Here is a 9,978-nt window from a genome sequence, read left to right on the forward strand (position 1 = left end):
TAGAAATGAATGAGACTCAAATATTTCCCAGAAAAAAAAATGATTTCTAAATCATAACACTCAGACAGTTTATTCAGATAGATTATACAATTATAACATCAAGATACTACAACATATTATTCAGAGACTACAAAAATTATATACAGAGATTACAAATATTATATACAGAGTATACAGATATTACATATAGATATTTATATAGATATTACAGATAGTATAGATAGAAAATACAGATGTTACAAATAGATAATATATATATATATATATATATTTCAGTCAGATATCTCAGATAATATAGCTCAAAATTATAGTGTTATGGTTGTTTTTGAAATCATGTTAAAAGCAACAAGATGATTACATATTTATATATGTGTACAGTATTACACGATATCAGATCCTTGTGGAAATTACAGACATATATATTTACAGCAGAGCACGGTACCGTTGCTAGTTTTAGACACATGCAACCACATGACTCAGATAGTATGTGGATTCTGTCTAACCGTGCTAGGAGAGATTTGTAGTCTCCCCAGCATGTTGGGTTGAGGTAGCCAATTAGACGATGAAAAAGGTTTGAGATAGTCCGGAGTGATTGTAGTGGGCTAGGATCTTCATAGATCATTATAGATTGGCGGATGATAGAGATTGACTTACCTGGAGAGCCGACGAGAGTAAGTCCAGCCTACGGGCCGCACAACCCTATCATGAGGGGATATATCATGATATACAGATCCCAGGGTATAACAGAAGTTCTTATGTACAGATATATCACACAGCAGCAGTTTATACTATTATATTAGTAGTACCTTCAGATAGCAAACTCAAATATATAGTCATATTTTAAAGATTACATGATAGATATATATTCTGTACAGTTTATTAGTTTTCTAAGATTATAGTATTACTACAATATTTTAAATGATTAACTCAGCTGCCACACACTAGTAATAACATATTTCCACTTACTGAGCGTTGTCTCATCCTAGTGACTTACTGTTTTTTCAGGAGATCCATCTAGGTGAGTAGATCAGGCTCACGGATAAAGATTAGCTTGTGCTACCCTTACAGGAAATGGTAGGTATTTGAGATACCAGAGTTTTGGGATAATTTTCAGATTATAGTGACGTCACTAGGTATTTTTGTATTGTAAGCATATTTCATAACAAGGTAGTTATTTGGTATTGTATTTAGCAGTTCCCAGTTTTATGTACCGTTGCTTAGTTATGTATGACAAACATAGTTTCTTCAGTTTCTATTAAGCCTAAGTTATTTTCAATTCTATTTCAGAAAGATGTTATTATGATATGTAGATGGAAAAAAAATGCTTAATAAGTAGCAGGTCATTAAAGTTTGGTATTAGAGCCTATGTTGTTTGGTTCTGTAGACTCTAGAATGTAGCGGATACAATACCATAATATAGGAAAAGAATTTGAGAATTTGTTCTGTGGTCTGAATATAGGATTTTCGTGATAGTTTCTGTGTTTTTGCTGGGGTGACGATTTCAGGAAAGCCATAGTAAACTATCGATGAGTCGTGTGTTTGCGTTGCAGGATTAGATTTTAGGGTAGGAACAAGGGAAATAGTTGACAGTGAATTTAAGATTTTAGTTGGATGGAGTAAAGTAGATCTGTATAGGATATTAAAATAGCGTTTTGTGTATTTTCAGGATGGATCCGGGGTAGTTGTGGTACAGATGCTGAAGGTGACAGACTAGGACTATAGAGTATGGGAGGTGGAGATATAGACGCCGTGTTACGCAGTATCACTCAGCAGGTGATGGCTGAGATGGCTAGGAGTGGAGGAGAGCATAGCTGCATGATCGAGCAGTTTACGCGGATGAGGCCTCTTTCTTTTGCTGGAGGACCTAACCCGATTGTGGTTGAGAATTGGGTTTAGGATGTCGAGGAGATCTTATCATTACTGGCATGTATAGACGAGCAGAAAATGGTGTTTATGACATTTAAGCTGATAGGAGAAGCAAAGCGCTGGTGGAGATCTGTGCAGATGATTGAGGAATAGAGGTCGGATCCAGTGCTAGTATCATGGGGACGGTTTAAGGAATTATTTTTCAAGTGGTATTTTCCTGCTATCGTTCGGAGCGTAAAAGCAGCAGAGTTTCTGCATTTTTCTCAGGGGTTGATGATGGTGACACAGTACACTGCACGATTTCTTGAGTTATACCGTTTCGCCCACATTTAGCACCAGACGAAGAGAAAAACGTCAGGAAGTTTGAAGAGGGATTGAAGCAAAGTTCATTTGAGCAAGTTATCAACTTTCGAGCTCAGACGTTTGCAGAGGTGGTGGATAGAGCTGCTGTTATTAAGAGTGGTATGCAGAGCAGTGCTATAACTCAAGGTTAGAGGAAGAGGTTTACGCCTGGGGATTTACAGGCAAGCTCTAGCCGAGGGCCATGGAGAGGAGATTGCTATGGAGGTGGTCAGGTATGGATGTCAGGACGTGGTGGTTTTCAGGGTGAACAGGTTGCTCCTACCTATCCTAAATGTGGCCGCAGACATCCAAGTGAATCCAGGATGGGTGAGGATGTCTAATACCATTGTAGGAGACCCGGGCACAGATCCTGGTTGTGTCAGGGATTGCCAGCTCAGGCACCAGCTCCCAAGCCATACCGGGGTGGTTATCAGGCACCCCATAGAGGACAGCAGAGGAATACGACACCGGCAAGAGTGTACACGTTGATGCCGGGTGACGTTGACGTGGCTGGAGACGTAGTTACAGGTACCCTTACTGCTTTCTCATTTATAGCTATTGTTTTATTTGATACAGGTGCCACCCACTCTTTTGTTTCTACAGTATATGCTAAGTTAATGGGGTATGAGGTACAGTTATTGGATATTGGGTTGGCTGTAGTTACGCTAACTAGGTCAGTGGTGAGATATAGAAGGGTACTCAAGAGTTTTCCAGTAACTATTCAAGGGAAAATATTACCTACTGATTTGGTGATATTAGATATGCAAGGATTTGATATAATTTTGGGTATGAATTGGTTAGCAGATAATCATGCTAGTATTGACTGTCACTTGAATGAAGTGATTTTCAAACCTCCAAGCGAGCCAAAATATAGATTTCTTGGTTCGTGGGTACGTTCTTTGCCACAGCTTGCGTTAGCTGTTTAGGTGAGAAAATTGATCCAAGAAGGCTACCAGGGATTTGTTGCTTACATCAAGGAATCGCCAAAAAAAGAACTGAAACAAGCTAATGTCCCTATAGTTAGAGAATTCTCAGATGTATTCCCAGAAGAATTACCTGGTTTTCCACCAGATTGTGAAGTTGAGTTTACAGTTGATCTTTTACCAGGGTTAGTGCCATCTAAAGCTCCGTATCGGATGGCCCCAACCGAGTTAAAAGAACTGAAGGATTAGTTGCAAGAATTGTTGAATAAAGGATTCATCAAACCCAGTGTGTCGCCTTAGGGAGCGCAAGTTCTATTTGTGAAAAATAAAGATGGAACCATGAGGATGTGTATCGATTATAGGGAGATAAACAAATTGACAATTAAGAATAAATATTCTCTTCCTAGGATCGACGATTTGTTTAATCAGCTTCAAGGGACCCAGGTCTCTTCTAAAATCAACTTGTGATCAGGTTATCATTAGGTGAGAGTGAGGGCAGAGGACGTTTCGAATATGAAGTTTCGGATGAGATACAGACATTACGAATTCTTTGTGATGCCATTTGGGTTGAATAATGCACCGACGGTATTTATGGATTTAATGAACCGAGTGTTCCATTAATATTTGGACCAGTTTGTGGTTGCTTCATTGATGATATACTGGTCTACTCGAGGAGCTTTTAGGAGCACGAGCATCATTTGAGGCTGGTATTGCAGACAATGAGAAAGAAAAAGTTATATGCAAAGTTCAAGAAATGTGAATTCTGGCTGAGGCAGGTTTCTTTTCTCGGCCATGTGATCTTTGAGGCAGATGTATCTGTTGATCCGAGTGAGATAAAGGTAGTGGTAAATTAGACAAGGCTTGGAAATGTTCAAGAGGTTCAGAGTTTTCTGGGTTTAGCAGGCTACTATCGACGTTTTGTGGATGGTTTCTCTAGTTTACCAAGTTCGTTGACGCAACTTACGAAGAAAAAATGTAAGGTTTGAATGGACTGATGACTGTGAGCAGAGCTTTCAGGAGTTGAAATAGAGGTTGGTTACAACCCCAGTGTTGGCTATCCCATCGGGGGAGGATGGGTTTGTGATATACAGTGATGCGCCTCTAAAGGGACTTAGGTGCGTATTGATGCAGCATGGAAGGGTCATTGCATATGCTTCTAGATAGCTTAAAGAATATGAGAAGAATTACCCTGTGTATGATTTGGAGTTAGCTACAGTGGTACATATTCTCAAAATTTGGAGGCATTATCTGTATGGTGGGAAATTCGAAATCTTCACAGATCACAATAGTTTGAAATATTTCTTTACCAAGAGAGAATTGAGCATGAGGTAAAGAAGGTGGTTAGAACTTATCAAATAATATGATTGTACTATTAGTTACCACCCAAGGAAAGAAAATGTGGTAGCAGATGCGCTGAGTGGGGAATTAGTTGAATCAGCATTAGTAGCCATAGAGATTCAGCACTCGATCCTGATTGACTCAAGCATAGAGTTGGTAGAGGATAGTCCTCAAGATTTTGTTGCTAGCCTAGTTATACAGCCTACCCTATATGAGAAAATTAAAGTAGCTTAAGGTAATGATGCAGAGTTGGCAGAGGTTATGGCTAGAGTGAGGGATGGTCAGGGAAAGGAGTTCAGCATATCAAATGACGGAGCCCTGCATTTCTGTACTAGACTATATGTTCCTATAGACATCGGGATCAGGAGAACTATATTGGAGGAGGCTTATTGATCACTATACACAGTCCATCCCAACAGCACTAAAATGTACAGGGATCTGTGAGAGTACTTCTGGTGGAGTGGAATGAAGAGGGAGATAGCCGAGTTTGTTCAGCAATGCCTAACTTGTCAGTAGGTTAAGGCTGAGCATCAGAGACCAGTAGGGCAGTTGCAGCCACTCTTCATTCTAGAGTGGAAGTGGGACCATGTTTCCATGGATTTTGTTATGGGGTTACCACCAGTGCGGCAGGGATTGAATGCAATTTGGGTGGTTGTTGATCGTCTGACAAAGACTTCCAATTTCATCCCTATTAAAGTCGGCTATTCCATGGATAGACTGGTAGAGATATATGTTCAGGAGATAGTTCGCATCCATGGTGTACTAGTATCCATAGTATCAGACCGGGATCCTCAATTTACTTCATGATTCTGGAAAAGCTTTTAGGAGGTTATGAGTACACAATTAGCATTTAGTACAACTTTCCATCCCCAGACAGATGGTCAAACTTAGAGGAGAATTCAGACCTTAGAAGATATGCTTCGTGCTAGATTTTGGGAGTAACTGGACTCAGTTTCTACCACTAGTCGAATTTGCCTACAATAACAGCTACCAGTCTAATATCGGCATGGCTCTGTACGAGGCATTGTATGGTAGGAGATGTCGTTCTCCTCTTTTCTAGGACAAGGTAGGAGAAAGGTGAGTTTTGGGTCCAGAGATAGTACAACAGGCTTGTGACAAGGTCTGACTAATTAAAAAAAGAATAAGTACTGCACAGAGTTGACAGAAAAGTTATGCAGATACTCCGTAACGACTCAAGAAATAATGATATTTAAATATTAAGAGAGAGAGAGAGAGAGAGAGAGAGAGAGAGAAATAGAAACAAAAATAGAAGGAGGCAGTACACTTCGTCGACAAATGCAGGGCTTCGTTGACGAGTGCATAAGGAAACTCGTTGACGAATACAGGGCTTCGTCGACGAGTACAAAAGGAAACTTGTCGACGAATACAGGGCATCATCGACGAGAAAATACCGAGAGGGGTTATGGAGTAGCCTGAATTTCGTCGACGAATACATGGATTCATCGACGAATTTATTGAAAGATTCATCAACGAGGTGACGTGTCTCATCGACAAATCTAGCAGTATAAATAGTAGAAAATCAGGATATTTTTTCATTTTCAGCACCTCTTTCTCTCTCTCTACGACTCTCTCTCACTTCTCTCTTCATTTTCGGGCCCGTTTCTCGGCGGATCGAAGATCTGAGGCTACCACGATGCTCCTGGAGTGATTCTCAACAAGTTTGCAGGAGCTGATCGCTGGAAAAGTTAGGTTGGGTTTCGTCCCAATCTCAAGGTAAGATATTTAAATTTAGTACTTACCTTTTTTCAGTTATAAGAAATGTTGTAGGTAAGAAAACACTGATGTTTTGTTCTGGGGGATTCTGTTTCAGGATGTTGGGCAAGAAATCCTGTGGGTATAGCGCTAGAGTTTCATAGGGGCTTTTCAAACTTAAGGTAAGGGAAATATGCTATGTTAGGAGTTTTAATGATGTTAATAAAGATTTCATGGACACATATTTATACCAGTTTATTATACAGTTTTTACAGATTATGAGTTTAAATACTTGTGTGGCCTAAGTAGATTTTCATGTGATGATGAAAGTATACAATTTTTATAATGTATCATACTATACTGAATGTACAGATAAAGATATATATTCACAGAGATTATCTAGAAAAATTTACATGTATATACAATTTCATATGAGAAGTTTCATGAAACAAATGTATATCTATATATATACATGTATACAGTCTTATTCAGATCAGTATTATATCATAGCTTTATACAAAACAGTATATACAGAGTTTAATATGCCATGTTCCCTATTACCATAACATACAAAGTATATAAACAATATAGACTATGATATAGACAAATATGCACATAGAAGTAGCATCAAGATGCTACAGATACAGTATACAGAGTTTATAGTAATTACAGTACAGAAAGATATCATTATGGTAGTTTTGGAAACATGGCGAAAACAGTAAATGAGTATATTTGTATATATGTATATAGTATCAGATCCCTGTGGAAAGATTACAGATAGATACAGTATAGATATAGATTACAGAGCACGGTACCGTTGCTAGATACAGATAGAGTGCAACCACATATCTCAGATAGTGTGTGGGTACCGTCTAACCGTGCTCAGAGAGGATGCAGCTCCCTAGTACACTGGGTAAAGGGGGCCGGTTAGACGAGGTAGCAGCCAGTCCCACGCCTAGGAGAGGATGCAGTTTGGCCAAGCTGAGGTAGTGTAGAGTATATTGACTTATCTGGAGAGCTGACTAGATGAAGTCCCGCCTACGGGCTTCACAACCCTGTCATGAGGGGTCAAATCATGACGTACAGAGTCTCAGGGAATAAGTATAGTTATGTACATGTATACAAATTTACAGTATATGATGAGTATAGTATGATATTATCAGTATGAAAAGTAGAAATTACAGAAAATACAGTATATTTTAAATTGAGAAAGAAATATATGCTTTACTAATTATTTATTGCATTACAGTTCAGTTGCTATTTTTAAGTATTCTTAACTTAGTTGCCACATACTAGTAATAGCATATTTCCACTTACTAAGCGTTGACTCACCCTATTAATTTAACATTTTTCAGGTGAGCCAGTTAGGCGAGCAGATCAGGCTCGTAGATAGAGATTAGTTTGATTACCTTAGTTATAGGGTGATTTTTTAACTGAGTTGTGTATATTTTTTAGTAGATGATGCTGGAGGGGTATTTTTGTATGGTTAAAGTCTATATATACTGGATTCTGGTATTGTATAGTAAATATGTGAATGGTTGCATGATATGTGTTTCTGCTGCTTAGGTATGGATATGAATATATATATATATATATATATATATATATATATATATATATAAAATGGTATGAATTTTGAGGACATTACAATTTGGTATCAGAGCCTAGGTTGCTAGGTTCTGTAGACTCTAGAGTGCAGCAGAAAGCAATACCAGAATATAGGAAAAAGATTTGAGGTTTTGTTCTGTGATTTAAATACAGGATTTCGTGATTGTTTCTATGTTTTTCCTGGGGTGACAATTCCAGGAAAACCATAGTAAACTATCGACGAGTCATGTGTTTGGGTTACAGGAGTGGATTTTGGGATTAGGAGTATGAGGGATAGATAATAGAGGATTTGGAGTTTTAGTTGAATAAGTTGGGTCTGTAGGAGGATAGAATTTTGAAACGATGTTTTATGTGTTTGTAGGATGGACCCAGGAGACAATAGCACTCACGCCAGTGGGGATGATGGAGTGGGTCCTTCTAGCGCAGTAGGTGGGGATTCAGATGTTGTGCTACGCAGTGTGGCTCAGCAAGTCATGGTTGAAATAGCACAGAGCTCTAAAAGGCAGGGAGGTCCATCCTCAGCTTAGGGATGTACCATAGAGAAATTTATAAAGATGAATCCACCAGCTTTTTCTAGAGTGACTAATCTTGCAGTTGCTGAGAACTGGGTGCATGAGATAGAGAAGATTATGATAGTGCTTCACTGCACCGATTAGCAAAGGGTCTTATATGCTATATATAGGCTGGCGGGAGAGGCCGAGAGATGGTGGACAACCACCAAGTTGTTGGAGGAGCAGAGAGTTATACTAGTGCAGATGACCTGGGCTCGATTCAGGGACATGTTCTTTGATAGATATTATCCTGCTTCAGTGAGAGATGCCCGAGAACAGAAGTTCCTGAGTCTGTCCCAGGGGTCATTAACTGTCCCACAGTATGCAGCGAGATTTATTGAGCTCTCTTGCTTCTGCCCCTATATTGTCCAAAATGAAGCAAAGAAGGCTAGCATGTTTGAGAGAAATTTGAGGCGTGATATTTACAAGTAGGTGGCGGTACTGAGGATCCAGGATTTTTCAGAATTGGTTGACAGGGCCACCATAGTGGAGGAGAGTCTATCTAGAGAAATGGAGACACAGAGTCAGAAAATAGGGCTGCATCCTCGAGTTTTCAGGCGGGTCCCAGTCGAGGCCCTTGGAGAGGAAGTAGATCTGGTGGAGGCCAGAGACAGATGGTAGAGCACAAGGGATTTTAGAGCAGTCAGTTTCCTGCCACTTGTACCAGATGTGGACGGAGACACCCGGGTGAATGTCAATTTAGGGAGAATGTTTGCTACCGCTGCAGGAGACCCGATCATATAGCTCGATCATGTCAGCTACCGTTGAATTATGCATATACTTCCAGACCATTTTGAGGTAGATATTCGGCACCTCGCGGTGGTCAGCAGAGGAACACTGCGCCGACGAGGGTGTATGTGTTGACACCAAGAGAAGTTGAGACAGTTGGAGACGTGGTCATAGGTACTCTTACTGCTTTACCATATAGAATGATTGTTTTGTTTGACATAGGTGCCACACACTCTTTTATATCGGCAGGATATGTGAAAATAGCTAGAATAGAGACACAACCATTAGATATAGAATTGTCAGTGGGCACGCCGATGGGATCTGTGATTAGATGCAGGAGGGTACTTCGAAATTTTCAGCAAGTATTCAGGAGAGAGTATTGCTAGCCGATCTTGTGGTCCTAGATATGCAGGGGTTTGATGTGAGACTGGGCATGGATTAGTTAGCCATTTATCATGCTAGCATAGATTGCCATCAGAAAGAAGTAATTTTCAGACCCCTGGGTGAACCAGAATTTAGATTTACGGGTTCACATGTGTGAGCTTCGCCACAGCTGGTGTCGGCTATTCAGGTGAGGAGACTGTTACAGGATGGCTGCCAGGGTTATGTTGCATACATAAAAGAATTACCAAAAGAAGTATTGAGACAAGATGACATACCAGTAGTGAGGGAATTTCCAAAAGAATTGCCTGGTTTACCATCGGACCGTGAGATTGAGTTCACTATAGACTTGTTTCCGGGGTCTACACCAATATCTAAAGCACTGTACCATATGGCACCAGTCAAGTTGAAAGAACTGAAAGATCAGCTATAGGAATCGCTGGATAAAGGATTTATCAGGCCCAGTGTGTTGCCTTGGGGTGCGCCAGTTCCGTTCGTGAAAAAGAAAGATGGAACCATGAGATTGT

The sequence above is a fragment of the Malania oleifera genome, chromosome 7 (assembly GCF_029873635.1).
Source record: "Malania oleifera isolate guangnan ecotype guangnan chromosome 7, ASM2987363v1, whole genome shotgun sequence".
In the NCBI taxonomy this organism is placed as follows: domain Eukaryota; kingdom Viridiplantae; phylum Streptophyta; class Magnoliopsida; order Santalales; family Ximeniaceae; genus Malania; species Malania oleifera.